A 24640-nucleotide genomic window follows, 5' to 3' on the forward strand; every position below is an offset into this window, starting at 1 on the left:
AATATGATCTTCCTTTCTGTTAGGGGGCAATCAATCTTGACCATTCATTTAGTTGCCATTAAAAGTCATAACCTAGCACTTGTTGTTGAAGATTAATGGAGTTACAACACCCAAGGACCAGTCTATTAATCTGGGATCCCAGGAAGAACAAACTTCTTTGGTGACAGTCGGAACAAAGAGGGACTTGGCATAGACAAAGGCTATAACATCTGAACCAGCATAAAAAAAGCAAAAATGGATGAAGGAATTTTGGGACCAATTAAAGGCTTGTAGCAAGCAAGATATTCCTACAACTATTCATAAAACAATAGAGTTCGTGGATGCTAAATCCCTAGGGATTTTAGTAGACAAAGTTATTGTGCTACCAAGCACCCCACCAGAGACTACAATTGAAGTGCCAAAGAGCTCTCATCAAGCTACAACCTTTGAACAAACTATTGTAGTGACTTCTTTGATAGTTGCGTGATTTCTTATAACTCGGCGCCCATAATTAAAAGATATACTCAAGCCAACCAAATTAAGACAACACATATTTAGACCATTGAACCACTTGCAGAAAAATTGTGCCATACTCAGAGGCTAGTCTTTGGCCCCTCTCCCCTGAACCTTGACGGTTGGGAAAGGTCCTTTATCAATGATCCATTCCATAGTCACTATTCCCGCACGACTCTCGGCTCCCCGATTGTTGCCATGCAGTTGGAGTGATTACGAGGAAGGGTCAGTAAGGACCTTTCCCTACCCCTTCTTAACTCTCCCTCATTTGTAAGCTCAGGGGCATAGTTGGGTTGCCCATGGAAATCCCTCCTTATGTGGAACCAATTATAATTATGCTAATCACAATTGCCACTTGAAGACTAGGAGGGAAGGCTACTAAGAATGATTCAACTTACCAATCTCAACTCTTTTAATTAGCAATGAGTTGGGAGTGAGTCTCTTATTGAGGTTCTTGTTAGGACACCATCATATTCTTCTCATTTTATGTCCTGTTGTGTTTATGTGCCCTTGAGACTTCTCATGAGAACGTTCTTGTTTGTAGTAATACATATGGATATGGACAATTTCCCTTTAGTGCTTTTCCTTGAAATTTGACAGCTCTATTAAACCTTGGTTGGACTTTGCTACACAATTTATATGTCTCCTCTTGCATTTGTTAATTAATGAGCTTTTTGGTGAAAACACACGAAGTTCTCTCTCTCTCTCTCAAACTTGGAGTATGTCCACGATTGTGCCTATTTTCAAGTTAGGAGATCCCATGATTCCCGGGAATTAATGCACCATCATGGTTGGTCACACATTAGCTAGGCTGTATGCATCCATTCTTGAACAAGAGCTAAGTAGATGGGCAGAGCGAGAGGGCATAAGAGCACCAGGGCAAGCAGGTTTCAGGAGAGGTTTCTCCACTCTTGACCAGATTCTGACATGTAGAGCTATTATTGAGGAGGGTAGACACCATGGCAAGAGGATGTACTGTAGCTTTGTGGATTTCCGCAAAGCTTTTGACATAGTGCCAAGAGCCAGACCTATACGCAGATTACAGGACATGGGTGTGCCTATAGAGTTGATTTGGGGGATTCTGGCTCTATACAGGACAGTGATGGGGCGGGTACGGACCACTGAGGGAATGTCGGACATGGTCCTCTCTAATATTGGAGTAAAGCAGGGATGCCCCCTATCCCCGACTCTTTTTGGGATGTATGTGGATGAGTTTTCGGACTATGTAGAGCGTTAGGGGGACAGGGGGGCTCAGCTAGCAGGGAAATGGATTCCGCTGTTACTATATGGTGATGATATTGTGCTGATTTCTGACTCACCAGGGGGGATGCAGCGTCACTTGGATGCTTTGCATACATTTGCTCGTGACAGTGGATTGTCTGTCAATCTGGGGAAAACCAAGGTTATGGTGTTCAACACCACACCACAGTGGGTCAGGAGGTCGGCACCCACATTTATGTATGGCAAGGAGACTGTGGAGTACACAGATGCATATACTTATCTTGGGGTAGTCTTTGGTGGACCGATGTTTTCACTAAGGAGAGCATCAGAGACTAGGCTGACGAGAGCATATGCAGCGTTGGGAGGACTGGAGAGGATGTGTTCGCAGGTTCAGTTTCAAGAACCGCGAACAAAGCTTTGGCTTTTTGACAGTGTAGTGACTCCAGCTATGCTCTATGGAGTTCAAGTATGGTGACCCTCAATAGACCACCATGGGTACTTATCCAAGAACCCTATAGTATATGTGGTAACATTGGATGCATTGATGCAAAAAAAGTAGTTTAGCCTCCTCACTCATCTCTTTTTTCTTGTAGCCTAGAGGGATTAGTTTCAAGGTCTATCACTAGTCAAAAACTACACATAGAACATTGATACAAGGTTCCACCACATGTGAAACCTATCATCTCTATTAGCATGGATGGTTTGATATCAAGGTTCACTGTGTGTCCTACCTATACTCTATTGTAGCATAGAGATTCTGGTTTGGTGGTACTACACTTGTCCAAACTTGGCTTGTTGTTGATATCTGGAGGTAATCAAGGGTCCTCCACTTGTCCAAGTTAGGCATATAAAACAATTGCAAGGTCCACCATGTGTACAATATATGATTGATTATAGCATGCATGGTCTTATTTCATGGGCAACCATCTTCTCTCCAACATGTGTCCAACCTCGGCTCCATTGAAGCATGGAGAGAAGCAAGGTCCACCACTTATCAAAGCTATTATTTTCTCCCAATGCTTTCAAAACCCATAATACGTTGTACATGGGGGGGATTCTTGTTTCAAGGTCCACCACTTGGCTAAGATTGGATCCATTGAAACATAAAGAGAAGCAAGCTCTACCATTTGTCCAAGCTAGGTGCCATTGAAACATGAAAACCCCATAATATGTTGTATACGGGGGGTTTTTTCACGGTCTACCACTTGTCTAAGCTATGGTCCATTGGAACATGGAGAGAATCAAAGCTTCACCACTTTTCTAAGCTAGGATAAACATGGAGAGAAGCAAGCTCCGTTGTTTGTCTAAGCTAGGCTCCATTGGAACATGGAGAAAACAAGCTCCACCACTTGCCTATTATTGCATAGAGATTTTGGTTTGAAGGTCCACCACTTGTCCAACCTTGCCTTCATGTATGGAGATAATAAAGAGTGCAATGCTTCTCTAAGCTAGGGACATAAAAGAGTTTCAAGGTCCACTACATATACGATCTATGATGGGTTGTAGCATGGGAGGTTTCATTTTAAGGTTGACCACTTCTCCAGCTCCGCTTGTCCAACCTCAGATCCATTGAAGAATGGAGAATAAAGGTGTACCAACTCTCCAAAATAGGCAAGAAAATCTCTATAAAACCCATGAATTGTTAATATATGCTATGCTGTGGAGTTTTGTTTGAAGGTCCACTCCTTATCCAAGCTACAATCCATTGAAGCATGGAAATAAGTAAGATATATCTATAGTCCAAGATAGGATCCATTGAAACATAGAGAGAATCAAGGTCCACCACTTGTCCAAGCTATGCATGGGTAATCGATATAAGGACCACTACGTTTTCACCTATACTATGCTCTATCATGGATGGTTTCATACACTACCAATTTTCCAACCTATTTAGTATAGGTTGTATTATGAGGGTTTGGTTTCAAGGTACTTCACTTGTCTAAGGTGGGTTCCATTGAACCATGGAGAGAAACAATGTCTACCACTTGTTCGAAATATGCTCCTTTAAAACATAAAAGCAAGGTCCACCACTTGTCCAAGCTAATGTTTCTCTCCATTGAAGCATGGAGAGAAACAAGGTCTACCACCTGTCCAAAATATGCTCCATTGAAACATAAAAGCAAGGTCCACCACTTGTCCAAGCTAATATAACAAATGGGTGTTGGTTACAAGGTTAACCACATTTTTCTAAACTAGTCTCCATGCAAGGTCCACCACATGTCCAAGCTATATGATCTTGGTTTGAAGGTCTACCACACCTCTTGAAATTAGGATCCATGTAAGGTCCACCTTTTGTCAAGCTATGCCTTTAGTGAGTACTAAAACTAAGTAAATTGCAGTACTTAAATACCTTTCCAAGCTCATTAAGATTTTGGTCTCTAAGGCCACCACCACATGTCTAATCTATGCTCTAATTGATTACTTATGCTAGTTCTCAAAGTCCAAACATAAGCTCCCTTCTAGCAAGGTTAGTTTAAATTTAGGCTCCAGCACCTGTTTAAGCTAGGTTCAATTTATGAAGCATCACCATTTAACCATGCTACGATCTAATGTATCATATCAAGGGGGTATTGATAAAAGGTCCAAAACTTATTGAGTTCAAGCTCTTAAGTAATTAAGTCTTTGTGGGTATTAAATGTTATAGTTTTAGTCTAAAGATCCACCATTCAAAAACTCAAGTAATTTATTATTTACATTCAAACCTTGAATGCTTGAGATAAAAAATACAAACTCAATCAATACTATATAAAGAAAAATCTAACATTAAGAGTATCAAATCAGTAACAAGAAACACTAACATACACAAGAAACTCAAAACATACGTGTCTCCATTTCCAAAAAGTCCTCCATTGACAAAGGATGTTGTTGTTGTTCTTCTTCTTCTCTTTGTGGAGAGCACTCCTCTGTAACAGGCACAATGTCATCTGATTGCGAAGTGGATTGTTGAAGTCCAGCCCATTTTTCTATATCTTCACGAGACTTAGCAAAGTCTAGCAGCATGGTCTCCACGTTTTTTGCCTCCTCCACACTATCAATTAAGCATATAACTTCTTTTTTCTGTTGTATTCCTTCTTGTGCAACCAAGGAGCCATCACCAAAAACATCAACAAGCTTGCGGTCTTCAAAACAATATGTACGAATGTAGTGCTTGACCAAAGCTCTTTTTTTGGCCTCCAAATATTGCAAATCTGACATATCGTTATCTGCTACTTGAAGAAGAGAACAATCAATTGGCATGGGATGTTCCTCTGATCTTCTTCTCAGGTCTTCAAATGCATTGCCTTGTCCCAAGAAGGCAATAACTGTTAGTAATTGAATTGCTCCTTTGCAAGGAGCTGATGGAAAATGATGCAATGCACCACAACAATGGTAGCTCAGATTATCTCCCATGGCGTGAAAGGCACATTGCAATTTTGTGAAGTTAGTGAAATCCACAAATGCAAGAAAGACAAATCCAGGATCTGTTGACCCTCCAGCAATAGCCAAGATCCCATCCAAAGTATTGTTAAATGTCTCCTCACTCCACTTCAAATTGCCTCCAACGTTTTTTTTCATATCTAAAACACATAAGCCAATAGGCACTTTATTATTGAAGTGGCGCATCAAGTAGAGATTGCCTTCCATTTGTAGGCTCACCACATAGATTGACCATGGCAAATATCTAGGCTCAGTTTTCTCCTTTTGAAGGTGAATTGCCCATTGCATGTATTTTATTGCTCCATCTGGAAAAGCCATTTTCTTTGTTCCACGCGTCAAACTAGATTTGATCCATTCCTCGCATAGCATTAAAATTGTTTTATAAACAACATCATTGATGTTATACATTTTGACCACCTCCTCCCAGTCTTTACATGGTGAAGACTCATTCAAATTGTTGAAGCCTTCAAGAAGTGCATCTTGAATCAATTTGTCTTGCTTCAACTACTTGATTCGATCATACATGTCAGTTGCATCACCATCCTTTGCACTCTTTGACAGTAAAATCTTCTCATCTCTAATCTCTTCTTGAATAGTCTTTACCTCTGATTCCTCAAGGCCACAAAGGTATTTAAATACAGTTGTTGGGGGTTTCTTATTCTCCTCTTCTAGCTTTTCAATGATTTCTATCCAGCAATCATAAACTAAATCAGAGTACGTGACCATGTGTGCCTGTTTAGCAATCCAACTTGTTGTTGCACTCATTCTTGCCAATCGAAGAAAAGCCTAAAAATAAATAGAGAAATAATTAAACTATTGAGCAAGATTTGTTAATTAAACACTATCAAAAAGACAAAGAAAATAACTTACATCCCATCCGGCACGAGATACATGTCCCTCTGCAATTCCACTTGCTGCCTTTGGTGGTCGTCTTGAGAAGATCCATTGACTCCGTAAATGTCTCAATATTTGGCTGTAAGGTTGCTTGACATACAATGCCTGAGCCTCCTCATTTGCAATGGCAGATATAGCAGTTGCAACAAATGGAGGAGAATTCACAACAATGCGAGCCTTTCTAAATTTATACACGCTAATCAGTCTTTCAAATATCTCTTTGTTATTTTGTTCATTGTGAAGCAAAACTTTTGCAGCATAGATTGAATGCTGCCCATCAAGAATCCAATAATGATAATCTTTAATTTTTTGCTCCTCTACCTCTTCTACTGCCAAAGGAGTCCCCTTCTTTGATTTTGCATTTTGAACAGGCATCAAATATGCACATGCTACAGGCTTGGTCGTACTCCGTGAAAATCCAAATAACACACGTTCAGCGTGTTTTTTATCCATAATACGTGCATTATAGTGATCAGGAGCAAGCCAACAATTTTGAATAGGGATATCAAATTCCCTATATTGGAAAGAAAAATAATTTATGTACTTATTCATTCCACCTGTATCTTTTTCTTGTCCTTTCATGGCCTCAACTTCTAAAACATCTGGATCCACAATTCTCATCTTTGACATTGAACCCTCTGTTGATGAGGATGCCAAAGATGCCTTGTCTACATTCAAAATGGAACTAGTTCGCTTAGCTGCTACTTTTTGCACTTTTGCTTGCTTCTTTGTGGATGGTGGTCGTGAAGCTTTCACCTTTTTTCATTGTAGTGTGGCAATGATGGAGCTTTGAAGTTGATCTGTTGTGATGTTTGGATTTGATTCTGCAAACTTCCATCCTCGAGAAAACATTCTCTTCTTTGTTTCTAGACATGCGCTCCAATGCATATGCTCCTGGAGATAGTTGAAATTCTAGATTCATTGGAACTAGAATGTCAATGCATTCCACCTCCGGATGACTATCAACTACAGAGACAGATGCTTCCACAACTTGTCCAACATCTTCAAACAAGCTGTCATTCTCCTTTTTGGCAAATAGATGCACCTTATGAAATTGTGCACCCTCTATACCATGTATATCCAAATACCATTTCCTAAGATCATTGCAAGTATAGTCAACTGAGACAGCAACCCTTGCAACCTGTTTTTTTGGAGCCATCTTTCCTGAAACAAAAAAAACCAAATGTTATTTTAGCATATACTTTTTTGTAATGAATTAAGTTTGTGTGAATACAAGGTCCACCACTTGTTCAAGTTAGATCTAAGCAAGTATACATAGTAATCTTTTAAGCTAGTAAACTAAGGGAAGGGAGAAGTAAGGTCCACCACTTGTCCAAGCTCAGCTCTAGACAACATGGAGAGATTCGAGGTCTATTAATTGTCTAATATAGGCTAACTATATTGAAACATAGAGAGAAGCAAAGGTCCACCACTTGTCCAATCTAGGGTCCATTGAAACATGGAGAGAAGGATGCTCCACCATTTGTTCAAAATAGGCTCCCTTGAAACATGAAGAGAAGCAATATGCACCATGTCTTCGAGATGCTAGGCTCCATTGAAATACCTTAAACCCACAATCTTTTGTATATGTGGGGTTTAAATTCAAGGTCCACCACTTGTCCAACCTATTCTCCCTAGTAGCATGAGTGGTTTGGTCTCAAGATTCACCACTTTTTCACTCTATGTCATTATATTAAGAAGATATGGGTGTTAAGGTCCACCACTTGTCCAACCTATAAGGCTATATCTAAAATGGTATTATTTACCACCACTTGGAATGCACATGATAGGTTTTACATAGGGGTTTGGTTCCAAGGTCCACCACTTGTCCAAGCTAACTCTATTGAAACATAGAGAGAATCAAAGGTCCACACCTTGTCCAAGCTAGGCTCCATTGAAACATGGAGAGAAGGATGCTCCACCATTTGTCCAAGCCAGGTTCGATTGAAACATGAAGAGAAGCAAGCTGCACCATGTCTCCAAAATGCTAGGCTCCATTGAAATATCTTAAACCCATGATATTTCGTACATGGGGGGTTTACATTCAAGGTCCACCACTTATCCAACCTATTATCACTAGTAGCATGAGTGGTTTGGTCTCAAGATTCACCACTTTTCCACTCTATGTCATTATATTAAGAATGTCTGGGTGTTAAGGTCCACCACTTGTCCAACCTATAAGGCTATATCTTAAAGGGTATTCTTTCTGACCACTTGGAATGACCATGATAGGTTTTACATGGGGGTTTGGTTCCAAGGTCCACCACTTGTCCAAGATAACTCTATTGAAACATAGAGATCAGCAAAGGTCCACCACTTGTCCAAGCTAGGGTCCATTGAAACATGGAGAGAAGGATGCTCCACCATTTGTCCAAGATAGGCTCCATTGAAACATGAAGAGAAGCAAGCTGCACCATGTCTCCAAGATGCTAAGATCCATTGAAATACCTTAAACCCACGATATTTTGTACAGGGGGAGTTTACATTCAAGGTCCACCACTTGTCCAACTTATTATCTCTAGTAGCATGGGTGGTTTGGTCTCAAGATTCACCACTTTTTCACTCTATGTCATTATATTAAGAATATCTGGGTGTTAAGGTCCACCACTTGTCCAACCTATAAGGGTATATCTTAAAGAGTATTATTTCTCACCACTTGAAATGCTCATGATATGTTTTACATGGGGGTTTGGTTCCAAGGTCCACCACTTGTCCAAGCTAACTCTATTGAAACATAGAGAGAAACAAAGGTCCACCACTTGTCCAAGCTAGGCTCCATTGAAACATGGAGAGAAGGATGCTCTACCATTTGTCGAAGCTAACTCTATTGAAACATGGGGGGTTTACATTCAAGGTCCACCACTTGTCCAACCTATTAACGCTAGTAGCATGAGTGGTTTGGTCTCAAGATTCACCAATTTTTCACTCTATGTCATTATATTAAGAATATCTGGGTGTTAAGGTCCACCACTTGTCCAACCTATAAGGCTATATCTTAAGGGTTATTCTTTCTCACCACTTGGAGTGACCATGATAGGTTTTACATGGGGGTTTGGTTCCAAGGTCTACCACTTGTCCAAGATAACTCTATTGAAACATAGAGAGAAGCAAAGGTCCACCACTTGTCCAAGCTAGGGTCCATTGAAACATGGAGAGAAGGATGCTCCACCATTTGTCCAAGATACGCTTCATTGAAACATGAAGAGAAGCAAGCTACACCATGTCTCCAAGATGCTAAGCTCCATTGAAATACCTTAAACCCATGATATTTCGTACATGGGGGGTTTACATTCAAGGTCCACCACTTGTCCAACCTATTATCTCTAGTAGCATGAGTGGTTTGGTCTCAAGATTCACCACTTTTTCACTCTATGTCATTATATTAAGAATATCTGGGTGCTAAGGTCCACCACTTGTCCAACCTATAAAGATATATCTTAAACTTTATTCTTTCTCACCACTTGGAGTTACCATGATAGGCTTTACATGGGAGTTTGGTTACAAGGCCCACCACTTGTCCAAGCTAACTCTATTGAAAGTGGTGGACCCCCATGATAGGTTTTACATGGGGGTTTGGTTCCAAGGTCCACCACTTGTCTAAGCTAACTCTATTGAATCATAGAGATCAGCAAAGGTCCACCACTTGTCCAAGCTAGGGTCCATTGAAACATGGAGAGAAGGATGCTCCACTATTTGTCCAAGATAGACTCCATTGAAACATGAAGAGAAGCAAGCTGCACCATGTCTCCAAGATGCTAGGCTTCATCGAAATACCTTAAACCCACGATATTTTGTACATGGGGGGTTTACATTCAAGGGCCACCACCTGTCCAAGCTATTATCGCTAGTAGCATGAGTGGTTTTGTCTCAAGATTCATCACTTTTCCACTCTATGTCATTATATTAAGAATATGTGGGTGTTAAGGTCCACCACTTGTCCAACTTATAAGTCTATATCTTAAAGGTTATTCTTTCTTACCACTTGGAGTGACCATGATAGGTTTTACATGGGGATTTGGTTCCAAGGTCCACCACTTGTCTAAGCTAACTCTATTGAAACAGAGAGAGAAGAAAAGGTCCACCACTTGTCCAAGCTAGGCTCCATTGAAACATGGAGAGAAGGATGCTCCATGATTTGTCCAAGATAGGCTCCATTGAAACATGACGAGAAGCAAGCTGCACCATGTCTCCAAGATGCTAGGCTCCATCGAAAAATATTAAACCCACGATATGTCGTAGATGAGGGGTTTACATTCAAGGTCCAATACTTGTCCAAGCTATTATTGGTAGTAGCCTGAGTGGTTTGATCTCAAGATTCACCACTTTTCCACTCTATGCCATTATATTAAGAATATCTGGGTGTTAAGGTCCACCACTTGTCCAACCTATAAGGATATATCATTAAGGTTATTCTTTCTCACCACTTGGAGTGACCATGATAGGTTTTACATGGGGGTTTGGTTCCAAGGTCCACCACTTGTCCAAGCTAACTCTATTGAAACATAGAGAGAAACAAAGGTCCACCACTTGTCCAAGCTAGGCTCCATTGAAACATGGAGAGAACGATGCTCCACCATTTGTCGAAGCTAAGTCTATTGAAACATGGGGGGTTTACGTTCAAGGTCCACCACTTGTCCAAGCTATTATCGCTAGTAGCATGAGTGGTTTTGTCTCAAGATTCACCACTTTTTCACTCTATGTCATTATATTAAGAATATTTGGGTGTTAAGGTCCACCACTTGTCCAACCTATAAGGCTATATCTTAAAGGTTATTCTTTCTCACCACTTGGAGTGACCATGATAGGTTTTACATGGGGGTTTGGTTCAAAGGTCCACCACTTGAATCATAGAGAGAAGCAAAGGTCCACCACTTGTCCAAGCTAGGCTCCATTGAAACATGGAGAGAAGGATGCTCCACCATTTGTCCAAGATAAGCTCCATTGAAACATGAAGAGAAGCAAGCTGCACCATGTCTCCAAGATGCTAGGCTCCATCAAAATACCTTAAACCCACGATATTTCGTAGATGGGGGGATTACTTTTAAGGTCCACCACTTGTCCAAGCTATTATCGCTAGTAGCATGGTTTGGTCTCAAGATTCACCAGTTTTTCACTCTATGTCATTACATTAAGAATATCTTGGTGTTAAGGTCCACCACTTGTCCAACCTATAAGGCTATATCTTAAATGATATTTTTTCTCACCACTTGGAATGTGCATGATATGTTTTACATAGGGTTTTGTTCCAAGGTCCACCACTTGTCCAAGCTAGATCTATTACATATATATTATACATACAATATTCAACTAGATTCCCTACCTATCATGTCCAGTAGCATGGATGCTCTAGCTTTAAGGTCCACCACTTGTCCAACTTATACTCTCTTATGTAAGGGAGATCTCGCTATAAATTCAAAACCTTCTTGCCTAAATTTTAAATTCAAAATCTGATCGTCTAAATTTAAAATATCCCTCCCAAATTTTAAACATCCCGCCTAAATTTTAAAATATCCCGCCTAAATTTTAAAATTCAAACTTTTTTATAAAAATTTAAATTTTACCACTTAAATTTAAAATATTCCACGCGAAATTGATTTTAAATTCAAGTTTACCACAAAAAGATATCATTATACCACCTAAATTCAAATATGCAAACCTCAAATCATTATATTGTACATAAATTCAAACAAATTCAAATTAACAAGCCTAAACTGATATTAGTTTGCATAGATATGAATTTATCACACCTAAATTATGTCACCATGTTAGAGAGAGTGGTTAGAGAATTTGAACAAGGTCCACCACTTGTCCAACCTAGATACCAAGAAGGATTGAGTGTACAAGGTATTGTTTGGAGGTCCTTATAGTCCACTGGTCTCAAGGTCCACCACTTGTGGTAAGGGTCACCAAAAAGTGTATATATTCATCTAAAGAAATACACGTATTATTGGTCTACATGTCCTAGTTTCAACCATTTATGTCCATTAGGTGTATCACTAAACAACACTACTATTTTTGAGGGACATAAGTTACAATCATATCTACAAATGGATTAGAGGAAAATCAGCTCAGCATACATCCAGAACTCGCTACAAGAATCGACTTTAACAGATCATGCAAGTAAGTCTTCCATTCAAGTTTACTAGTATTACAATGTGTTAGTTATTTGTGATATTTATGTATGTATATATACTATGTGTGCATATCGTAATTAAGTGTAATTGTGTATCTGCATTATGTATGAGTATTACAATGAAATAACACAAATATACATACATACACATAGATAACACGTCTCGCACACATACATGAGCATGTATTTTTAAGAGAGAGATAGCAAGATACAGAGATAGATAGATAGATAGAGAGAGAAATACCTGTTTTCTAGAGAGAGGAGAGAGAAAGATAACAGATTTCACTGTGTTTATGTATGTGGAAGAGAGGAAGACGATGTATGGGAATATGTGCACGTATTTTCTAGAGAGAGACAACAAGATAACAGATTTCACTGTGGTTATGTATGTGGAAGTGAGGAAGACGATGTGTGGGAATATGTGCATGTATTTTCAAGAGAGAGACAACAAGATAACAGATTTCACTGTGGTTATGTATGTGGAAGAGAGGAAGACGATGTGTGGGAATATGTGTATGTGTGCGGGGATATTTTTAAACTACGTATCTCTGTCTTTTGACGAGAGAGTGTGTGTGCAAGAAGAGTTACAGAGAACCATCTTCTCTATATGGAGAAAGACAGAGAGTGAGAGAGAGAGAAATACCTATTTTTTCTCTATTCGTGAGGTGTGCAATGTCTCCTGAGAAGAAGCTATGCCCGATCCTGCCCTTCTGGAAAGCGTTGCGTACGCTGCTGTTTCTTTATCTTATGCGCGAACTTTCAATCCTGTGCGCTCCACCTGTGTGTTGTGTACGATGCCGGGCTTGCTCCTCTACGTGCACGTATACTCCAATTGTGTGCGATCTGTGTGTGCTTTCTGTGTGTTTGCTGCTCGCCTGCTTTCTCTGTGTGCGTTGCTCGTGAGCTCTCTCTGTGCCTAATCTTGATAGGGTTTATTAGAATGCCACGTATGCTACAAGTCCATGTTTTATCATAGGATTAAAAAAAACAAAAGCAATATAAAACATTAACCAATTCACACAGCCAAAATTAAAGAAATCATGGTTGAAAATATGCAAAACATGCGTAACTCTGCCGCCCTTGACCCCGCCCGGGGCGTTGCCCCGGACCCCGCTCAGAAAAATATCCCAAAATCAGCCTCCCAAGCCCTGCCATCGAGAGCGCTATATTCCACATCCCCATCAAGAGCGCTACCCCCAAACCTCACGTGGAAGCGCTGCCTTGTCACCCCATTGTGGTATTGCCCTAAGACCCCGCATGTGGAGTGCTAAATGGGAACATTCTTCATTAGTGAAATTTTGAACATAAATTATATTTAGCATATACTTAAATATAATACAAATATTAACATATTAACTATACTACTAATTTACTATAGCAGTTCTAGATTATGTCCCATACTATATTTAAGGTGCCAAAGGTTTGGCCTTATGGTCCTAGATTTAGCCAAGTGGTCAACACATATAGGACCAAGTGCACACTGTGCCACAAAACTTGGCCACCACTTCACTTGCCAAAGTTTAGGCCACATGGTCAATCCTAAGTTTCCAATGTTCTTATTATGTCACCTTTTGCCTCGTGGAAAACCTAAGCTTGTTTTCACATACTCAGGCACTTCAAGCCATAATAAATTTTCATTACTCTTCGGCAATCCTTTTGTTCAAGTCTTTGAAAAAACATTGTTTAAGGCCACCCTAAACCATTTTCATTTAGGGGTGTCTAAAACTAGCTTTTTGGCAATTTGAGAAGAAAATGGTCAAAGTTTTATACTTTGTTTTAACCACTGGACCAATTCAAATATTGGAAAGCAAGGTCTTGTAATACTTTTCTTTGGACATCACACATTAAAACTAGGTCCCTCACTTGTCCAAGCTATGCTCTAATACAATAAAGGGATTTTGGTTTCAAGATGCACCACTTTCCCAACCTTGATTCCCTTAAAGAAGCTAGCTCTACTTAGACATTTAATAGCAAGGTCCTGTAGCAGTTCACATTGAACATATTCCATGGTAGCTAGGTCCACCACTTATCTAAGCTATGCTCTAATACAGTAAGGGGGTTTTGGTTTCAAGATCCACAACTTGTCCAAACTTGATTTGTGAAGCAAGGTCCTATAATAGTTTGCTTTGGACATTCACCATTACAACTAAGTCCACCACTTCTCCAAGCTATGTTCTAATACACTAAGGAGGTTTTGGTTTGAAGGAGAACCACTTGTACGACTTTGTTTTTGGAAGTAAGGTCTTTACATAGTTCACCTTGGACCTTGGACATTGGATACTACAACTAAGCCCACCACTTGTCCAAGCTATCCTCTATATATAGCCAAAGGGTTTGGGTTTCAAGATTCACCACTTTTCCAACCTTTCTTCCATTAAAGAAAGGAGGGGCATTATAACTAGGTCCACCAATTGTCCAAGATATGCTCTGATATAGAAAGGGGATTTTGGTTTCAATAATCCACCACCTGTTCAACCTTGCAAGACTCAAGGGATACTTGGACATTGGAAAGCATAGTCCTATAGTAGTTGATAGGTGGCAGTGGGTATAACAACTAGGTCCAACCTATGCTCTCATATAGCAAAGAGGCTTTGGTTTCAAGGTCCACCACTTGTCCAACCTTGCTTCCATTAAAGAAATGAGGGGCTACGTAAACATTGGCAAGTAAGGTAGAAAGGTCCTAAGGTATTTCACCTTGGATATTAGGCATTATAACCAGGTCCACCACTTGTCAAAGCTATGCTCTGATATAGAAAGGGGATTTTCGTTTCAAGGTCCACCACGTGTTCAACCTTGCAAGACTCAAGGGATACTTGGACATTGGAAAGCATAGTCCTATAGTAGTTGATAGGTGGCAGTGGGTATTACAACTAGGTCCAATCAATGCTCTCATATAGCAAAGAGGCTTTGGTTTCAAGATCCACCACTTGTCCAAACTTGCTTCCATTAAAGAAATGAGGGGCTACGTAAACATTGGCAAGCAAGGTAGCAAGGTCCTAGGGTATTTCACCTTGGATATTGGGCATTATAACTAGGTCCACCACTTGTCCAAGCTATGCCTGATATAGAAAGGGGATTTTCGTTTCAAGGTCCACCACGTGTTCAACCTTGAAAGCCTCAAGGGATACTTGGACATTGGAAAGCATAGTCCTATAGTAGTTGATAGGTGGCAGTGGGTATTACAACTAGGTCCACCACTTGTCCAACCTATGCTCTAATATAGCAAGGATGCTTTGGTTTCAAGATCCACCATAATTTCCAACCTTGCTTCCATTAATATAGCAAGGAGGATTTGGTCTCAAGGTTCACCACTTGTCCAACCTATGCAAACCTTTTCCATGTTGTAGCATAATTTTTTGTTTGAAGAGTATTTTTCTATAACTATGGATTTAACAATGTAATCTTTTTCACTTATAGGATGGACTTTGAATCTGGGTAGAAAGTACATATGATACTTGACAATGAAATTGTTGGTATTGGTTGTGTGTGTAGAACAGATCCAGATTCCACTTGTGGTGGTACAAAGATAGGGCAAGGAAATGTCTCCATACTAGTGGAGGAATGCTTGAAGGATGTGGTCCTACCTTTTCCTACAATGGATACTTCATCTCTCCAAGGCTCATTATGGAGTGTTGTTCGATGGTCAAAGCTTCTTTTGCAATCTTTTGTATTAAATGGGAAATTAATTGATCCACAGGAAAGCTACAATGGTGATGAAGAACATGATCATTCTGATCCTCTAGTTACAGATGCAATACCTATGACAAGCCCAGAATTTGAAGCAATGATTCGAGAGTCTTGGAGAAATCAGAGGGTCCTTTTAAAAGATGACACAATGATGCAAACCATGAATGAAGGGACCATCTTATATGTATTTCCACATGATTATGTCAACTTTTAGGAACTTGGCCCTGATTGTGTGGGTGTGGGTATTAAAAGAGAAAATGCAAGCATTGATGATGTGGTTGAAGTGGGTAGCATCACTTTGCTAAAGTGGCCCATCAAGCAGACAACAATGTTGAATGGGAGCCCATTACAACGATTTGTTCTTGTTGATGGCATGCATGCTACATATGAGGATGTATCCAACGATGACAATGTTGGAAAAAAAATTGATGGGAGTAATGTTGTCCAGTTGTCAAGGAAGAGACGATACACTTTCATGAACAGGACTCAAAAATCAAAAGCAGCACCAGCTTCAACTTTTTACCTTTCAAACAAATCAATTCAAAGGGTATCATGCATTGATTGTTGTGCACAAAAATGTTGCCAGTTTGCAGATCGTGATATGGTGACAAGGTTACGACAAAAGTTTTGGGGAGAGTCTCAAAAATCACGCACTAATTATGTTTATGATGTTCTTTATATATGTTATCAGAAAGATGAGAAGTCACGATTCCAATTCATGCTAAATGGCTCTATTGTTTGTTGTAGAGCATGGTATGAGCTACATGGAATACCAAAGACATCATTTTATCGATACAAGGAGAACTTTGAAAATGGTGTGCGCCAATATGTACATGGGAACACATGTACATTGAGAAGGGGACTTCAACATACTAGTTTAGCAAGAGCACTACTAAATGAGTTTGTGGAAAACAACTCTGAGAAGATGCCACATAGAAGTAGAACACTGCTAGATGGCTCAAGAGAGACTCAATTGGTGATTCCATCAACATACAAACAAGTGGATATTTTATGTGAAATCAACACGACACTTGACCAAATGGGCTATGAGAAGAAGCTATCCCAATCTTCTTTTGATAGAATTTGGAACAAAGAGTACCCACATGTCACTTTAACAAAGACGAGTGAGTTCTCTAAGTGCAATATTTGTAGCTCAATCAAGGCAAGGTTAGAAGCTAAACCTTCTCTTGAAGAGAGAGCTCTTCTCTTGAGGGAGAGAGAAGTTCACATGGCACAACAAAAGAGTTGCAGAAGCCTATATTATGCATGGCACACGTATTCAGAAACTCAACCACAAAAATATGTATGCATAATCCATGATAAGATGGATCAAAAGAAGACTGCCATTTCTAGATTACGCATTGTTCCCAAGGGTGTGGATTCAGGATATAATCTGCAGGTGGCATTGATTGGCATGATCACCCATGGACATGGAGAAGGTCATTACGGCACTTTGTCTTGAATGGTTTGTGGCCAGCTGATCCAAATCTTACAATTGGCTCAATTGCTAATTGTTTACATAACCTAGAGAGGATAGATAAGCATCCTCTTGGTGATCTAGTAACAAATGGACTTCCAAGGAGCAATATTTCACTACTGCATGCTTTGAACTCAAGGGATGCTTTGGACTACCATAACTTGAGTGATGGAAAAGAGCCCATTGTGCAGTCGTCAGAAATTGCAGAAGAGGAATTGGGGTCAACATTTCGCAGATTGCTAGAGAACTTGTTGCTACAATTGGATAATTGTGCAGGGGAAAACAAAAATCGATACTTATTTGCCTATTTGTCAATGCTTGTTGCAAGGGGTGTTTTCAAAACCATCCAGCTGGGATTTTTAATGGTTGGGCATACACATGAGGACATAGACGCCATGTTTAGTAGGTTTTCAGAGAAGCTGAGAGTTACACAAACCTATACTTTGCCACATTTGATGGATACATTATGAAACAGCTCATCTTCATCTCCAACTCCATTTTTTCTCACAAAGATCCCCAATTTCAAGCAATATTGTGATGGCTATCTTTGTGATGGACAAGACATACTTGTTGGACATTCCAAACCGCTTCAGTTCAGGTTCTTTATGCAAGATGAGACACCAATGATGCAATATAAGGCACATGTAGGTGTATCAAGTTGGAGTGGAAGTATTCGCCTTTGGAAAACAGACACAGAAGGCAAGCCAATGTTACCACATGGAGATCCACCTCTAGTACAAATGGCGGAGTATGTCAAGGCCCACGAAGAAGTCATTTTGGGGCTAAAGAACTATATAAAATTTTGGAAAAATTTAGGGAATGGTTCAAGTATTCCGCGATATTATAGACCCGTGATAGATTATTGGAGTAAAGTAATTGAAGAGATTGGAAAAGCAATCATATTAGAGGGAGTCTTGTATGAAATGTTTTGGCCAAAAACTCAAGAATATTCTCACCTACAAAGCACTACAATGAATTTGCAACAAGGAGCAGAAAGATTCCTAGGCCTTGAAGAGTTGAACGATCATTTTTGTGGGCATCAACGAGATAGGCCAAGGGAAGAGTTTGACCCTATGTCTGATGTGCACCAAGGTGACTTTCTTATGCTTGTTCCGAGTGACACAGAAATCTATCCAGTGTGGCTTGCAATGGCTTTATCTGACATTGATAATGAGCCTACATCACCAAACTACAGAAAACTCTTGATTCAATATTGGGCACCTTGGGCGAGAAAAAGTGGGATGACAGATACTCAAGCTTACAGTAATTGTTGGAAGGGTTATTGGGCTGTCAACTATAAGGACCCACAAGTGTGGGAAACTGTAGATGCAATTGTTTGGTCCTGGAGACCCAACAAAGAAGGACCATTTTCTAGAATAAAGATTCCAAAAAGGCATGCTATAAAAGCCAAAGAAGGCCTCACTCGTGCAAATCAACCACACTTGGATCAAAGTTCAGATATGGTATCAAATGTGGAGTAGAATTATGTGGAGCTTCTATTGTGACTATACTAGTCAGTTTGTAAACAAAATCTTCTTTGTATCTTCCTTTGTTTTATGTAATTTATAGTTATTATTCAAATCCATGTGTTGTACATATTCTTGACTTTTGGTGTTTATCAACACCACAATCCTATGAGATTTTCACTTTATTTACTAACCACACACCTCAATTTTTCCCACTTTAAGTGGAAAATTCCTAAATTACATGAATTTAGTTGATTTGGAGATTCCCATAATGTGAGATTTTTACCAAAATACCTAATATGGTCTTATTTCCTTAATGGTTGATTTAGTTGTTATTCCTAATCCCCTATGCCTCAATAACAAGAAAGATAAATTTGCAGAAAGGATATCATCAATTGTAAGTTTAGCTAACTGATGTACCTAAAACTGCTTTTTGAGGAATGTTTGGACATTATGAGTTTTTTGTTATGCCTTTTGGCTTAACCAAAATGCTAGCTAATTTCATGATGCTCATGGATAATGTTTTGAAACCATATCTGGATAAGTATGTCATTGTTTTTCTTGATGACGTGCTCGCGTATAGTGCATGAGAGGAAGAGAACTTACAACAATTGAAGCAGGCATTTGAGATGCTACGACAACACAAATTATATGCTTAAAAATCCAAGTGTGATTTTTTGAAGCAAAAACTCGCTATTTGGGGCATGTAATCTCTACTAATATTAAGCCAATGGTAGGACCGTGCAGCAGGCCAAGGGCTAGGGACTAAATGGGTTAGTACGGCTAGGAGCAGAGGGCCAGGCATGAGTTAAGGGGACCTACTTGCAAGGGCCAAGGGCTATAAGTAGGGAGGTTGGGAGGAGAACCACATGCCAATCCATCCTTTGGCCTTTCACTGGTATCAGAGCACAGGGGAGAAGGGGAGAGGGACAACTATGGAGGAGGGGAAAGGGAGGGATGCATAAGCTCGCATGTTCTCTCTCTCTCACTCTATCTCTCATGGAAGCTCGCATCGTTTCTCTCTTGTTCTTGGTTGATTCATGGGACACCACCCTTGCAGAGCCGTTGACAAAGGAACGGCACCACGGGTAACATCCCTTGAGAGGGGGAAAGCCAAAAGTTGGACCTGTTCCAAACGACGCGGGCTTGCTGTCTACAAGGTTGCAGGGCTTGGAGTAGCAGTTCTCAACACATGCGCGACACATGGTGAGCATCACCTTGCTCGCTTGCTCTCGCTTTCTCTGTCAATGTGAAGGTGGCCCGCCATGGCTCATCGTAGAGTTTTTATTTCATACACGGGCACCCAACCTTTGGGTTTTTCAATTAAACCCTAAGTAAGGGTGCATGCCCACCCCGGGCACACACCCCTCAAGATCTCAACATCTTGCTTCGCCAAGCTTGGAGATCTGTGGCCGTTGAGCGTCCGAGTTTCATGAAGCACGTGCCAGCAGCAAGAGCTTCATTTGATCGTGGTAGCCTTCCAAGGCATGCTCCTATGATGGAATTAACGGATGGAGTGAGGGTATAAGACCATAAGCATGCAAGGGCATAAAGACTTCCATAATTGTGCCATGCAAGGGTATGTAGGCAAGCATGATGCATATCAAGAAAAGCTATGGAAGCATAATCTCATCAAGCAAAGGTGTTGTCAAGGGAAAATTGAAGTAGCTCGACGTACGATGAACGGCTTCTAATAGATGGGAAAAAGGACAGGCCGTATGGCCGACACGACAAGTTGCTCGAGAGCATTTAGGAGGTAAGCAATATATTTCATTGTTTCTTGTTATTTTCCTCAAGAATATTTGTTCATTTTTTGAATTGCAAGAGTATGTTCTTATATTAATCTCGGCCATGGTGCCTCAAGAGATTACCTACGGGTCCAGTATGACCAAGTTCAACGTATTACGTCCAATTTTGGTCAGCCATTACCATGATTAGGACTAAGGAGCACAGCTCCGATAGAGATAACCTCTACAAGGGTTTCTACAAAGCACGGTTGTCTAGTAGTAGAGGCAACTCAAGCATGGCTTGTGCCTTATAAGGCAATGGTGATTGGCAAGCCCGATCATTAATTCAATTCTAAGAAGCAGGAAATCCAAAATGGTGAAGTTGAATCCACTGTCGGCATTGTCTATTGAACCAAACATCAGTATCTGGAAAATCATTTCTTGGTTTTCTTCTTGTTGGCAACTCATTCGATTCTTATGGCGGCAGGCTTCGTCGACAGGTGTACTTAATGAGGTACGCAGTTGATGTTTGTTTATTGAGCATGTGCTTGATAACTATGGTATGCAAAGTGCATCTACGATTGATCATGGGTATCATTCATAGACTCAAGTATGTACGAGATGCACATACTTTGCACATATAATTCTGTTTTTCCATCATATCTCCAAGTAGACAAGGTCTATTTTTTTTGTGCATGACATCTGTTTGTTAGCATAAATATCCTCTAGCTATGAGCTCTCAAGAACTCCATAAGATGTTAAGGGAAGCAAGGCTTCCAGTTCGACATCTTGCATTCAAATTTTCCCGTCTAGCTTATGCTCTAAGCATAAACACAAAGGATCTCCTCTATGCCATGCTTGGGGAAAGGTAAGAGAACATGATGCTTTTATTCGCTTTGACCCTAGTTCTACTCACAATTTCATATCCACACAGTTAGCCACCATGCTAGGAATACAAGCTTATGAAATGGGAGATGTCCTACCCGCAGACGGTGCTTTCAAGGGGCAAGAAGCTTCAGTCACTCCCTTAATTGGGAAATGAGGCTCCATGTCCAAAGCTATGTGGACAAAGAGGACTTCTTTATCTCTCCTCTCAAGCATGAGGATGTAATCCTAGGGCCACCATGGTTTAATTGCATGGTTGCCAATGTTAAATTCCCTGAAAGGATAATCTCTTTTAGGCTCAGGGAAAAAGATATGTACATAGATGCTAAGGAAATGGGTAACACCATACCCATTGTACACACAAGCTTTCAACAAGTCAATAAAGAGCTCTATTTCCGTGTACATGATTTTTGTTAAAGATTCTCAAATTGAACCTAATATTTTAGCAAAAGAAAATATACACAATAAAAGGGAATTAGAGTTATCCAAATTTCTCAAGGGGTTTCAAGATGTCTTTATTGACGACATCCCTTGTGAGCTACCTCCTAAACGAGGCAATGATGACCATGCAATTGAACTTCTTCCAGAAAGTTCACCACCTAATAAACCTCCTTATAGAGTTTCTCAAGCTCAATGGGAGGAGATTATGCGGCAAGTGCATGAGTTAGTTGAGAAAGGCATGGTTAGGCCTAGCTCATCTCCATTTTGCTCACCTGCGCTATTAGTGCAAAAGAAAGACAACACATATCATATGTGTGTCGACTATAGAGCACTAAATAGGATCACTATCAAGAATAGGTTTCCCATTGCACGGGTAGAAGACCTATTCGATAAGCTACAAGGGTCCACCTACTTCAGTAGGATTGACCTAAAAAGTGGCTATCATCAAATAAGGATAGTTGATCAAGACATTGTAAAGACTGCATTTCATAGTACGTTTGGTCTTTACGAATACATTGTCATGCCTTTTGTCTTGACCAATGCACCAGCCACATTCAACCGCTTGATGGAGAAGCTATTCAGGCCTCACTGAACCTTTACTAGGGTGTTCTTTGATGATATCATCATCTACTCTAATTCATTAGACGAACACAAGCAACACCTCCATTCAATATTTCAAGTTTTAAGGGAGAATAAACTTTATGTTAATAAAAAGGAAAGTGATTTTTTCTTACAAGAGATTCAGTATTTAGGTCACATTATTTCTCAAGATGGCATCCAAATGGATCCATCAAAGTTAGAGGTAATAAAAGGATGGACTAAACCAAGGAATCTTCATGAGCTAAGAAACTCTATAGGTATGTGTGCATACTATAGACGCTTCATAGAAAAGTTCTCACTAATAGCAGGACCATTACATGACCTGACAAAGAAAAACGTTAGGTACACATGGTCTGCCAAGGAGAACAATGCTTTCGAAAAGCTTAAAGAAAAGTTTATCTCTCAACCTGTGCTTACACTACCGGATCTCTCAAAGCCATTTGAGGTCCAATGTGATGCTTGTGGTGACTGCCTTGGAGTTGTTTTGCTCCAAGAAGGGCACGCCATAGGCTATGAAAGTCGAAGGCTCGACCCTGTTGAGCAAGCTCTAGGAATATATGAAAAGGAACTCCTCGCAGCTCTACATGCCTTAGACTCATGGAAGCACAATTTATTGGGGACTCCTTTCATTCTACGAACAGATCACCAAAGTCTTAAGTACTTCATGATGCAGACCAAGCTCTCCGACAAACAAATGAGGTGGGCAAATTTCCTTTCGCAATTTCATTTTCATATTGCTCACATTGCTAGCAAGCATAATCAAGTAGCCGATGCACTCTCAAGAAGGCCGAGAGTGAATGTGGTTTCCATAGCAACTCACAATGATCTATCTTCTATGATAGATGAGTATGCTATTGATCCCGATTTTAAAGATGTGATTTCAGCCCTTGCATTAGGGAAGAAAGAGGAACCATTTACCTTACAAGATGGTTATCTTCTCTATGGCAATAGACTATGCGTTACTAACTCACTCCGTGAGAAAGTAATGTATGAATCTCATGCTCCTCCTTATGTAGTGCATAGAGGGATTCAGTCTACCCTAAAGGGGATTGAAACATATTTCTATTGGCCTACCATGAAATCAAACATACAAGAGTATGTTTCTAGATGTGTGGTATGCCAAAAGACGAAGTTTGATAGAGGGAAGCAACTTGGATTGCTTCAACCTTTGCCAATCCCTAATTCACCATGGGAGATCATATTCATGGATTTTATCTTTGGATTGCCTAAGTCTATCCATGGGAATACGGGAATATGGACGATAGTAGACAGGTTCAATAAACGAGCTCATTTTATACCTATCAAAAAGACTATCAAAGTCCCTTCAAATGGCAACCCTCTTGATTTCACAAATCTTCAAGTACCATGGCTTGCCAATGTCCATAGTGTTGGATAGAGATCCTAGAATGACCAGTAATTTCTGGAAGGGTCTCTTTGAAAATTTAGGAACAAGGCTAAACTTCTCTTCAGCCTATCACCCACAAACGGATGGCCAAAGTGAAATAGCTAACCTAACAATTCTCGATCTACTAAAAGCCTATGTAATGAAAGTAGATCAAAGATCTCAATGGGAGAAGTACTTACCCTTAGTGGAGTATGCCTACAATAACACTGTACATACTTCCACTGGAAAAGCACCTTTTGAGGTAATTAAGAGAAGATAAAAAAGTCCCTTGCTACTTAAGGTACATGGGAAGATCTTCGCTGCAGATGAGTATAGCCGAGACCTACAAGAATCTTTCCAAAAGATTAAGGATGCTATCTCTATCTCACAGCAAAGGCAAAAGGCTGTTTCTGACAAGCACAAAAGAGACAAATCCTTTAAAGAAAACGATTGGGTCTTACTTAAATTTCCCAAGGCTCAATTAAGGTACATGACGGGCAGGAATCCTACGGGACACCAAAAGTACTATGCTAAGTTAGCAAAAAGGCACTTGATCCCTTCTAGATTCTTAGACCAATCAATGAGATGGCCTATCAACTCAAGTTGCCCAGACATTGGCTCATACACAATGCTTTTCATGTGAGCCTACTAAAGCCTTACAAAGGAGAGCCACCTCAAGAACCAACTATTGAAGACCCACTGGAGATTGAGGACCAAGAAGAGGTGCTGCAGCCCGAGTCCATCCTCCGACATGAAGACAAGGTACTAAGAGGCGGTAAGACTATCCGACGATATCTTATTAAGTTTAAGAAATAT

This window comes from Adiantum capillus-veneris, chromosome 11 (genome assembly GCF_014529385.1).
Source record: "Adiantum capillus-veneris isolate H3 chromosome 11, ASM1452938v2, whole genome shotgun sequence".
Lineage (NCBI taxonomy): Eukaryota > Viridiplantae > Streptophyta > Polypodiopsida > Polypodiales > Pteridaceae > Adiantum > Adiantum capillus-veneris.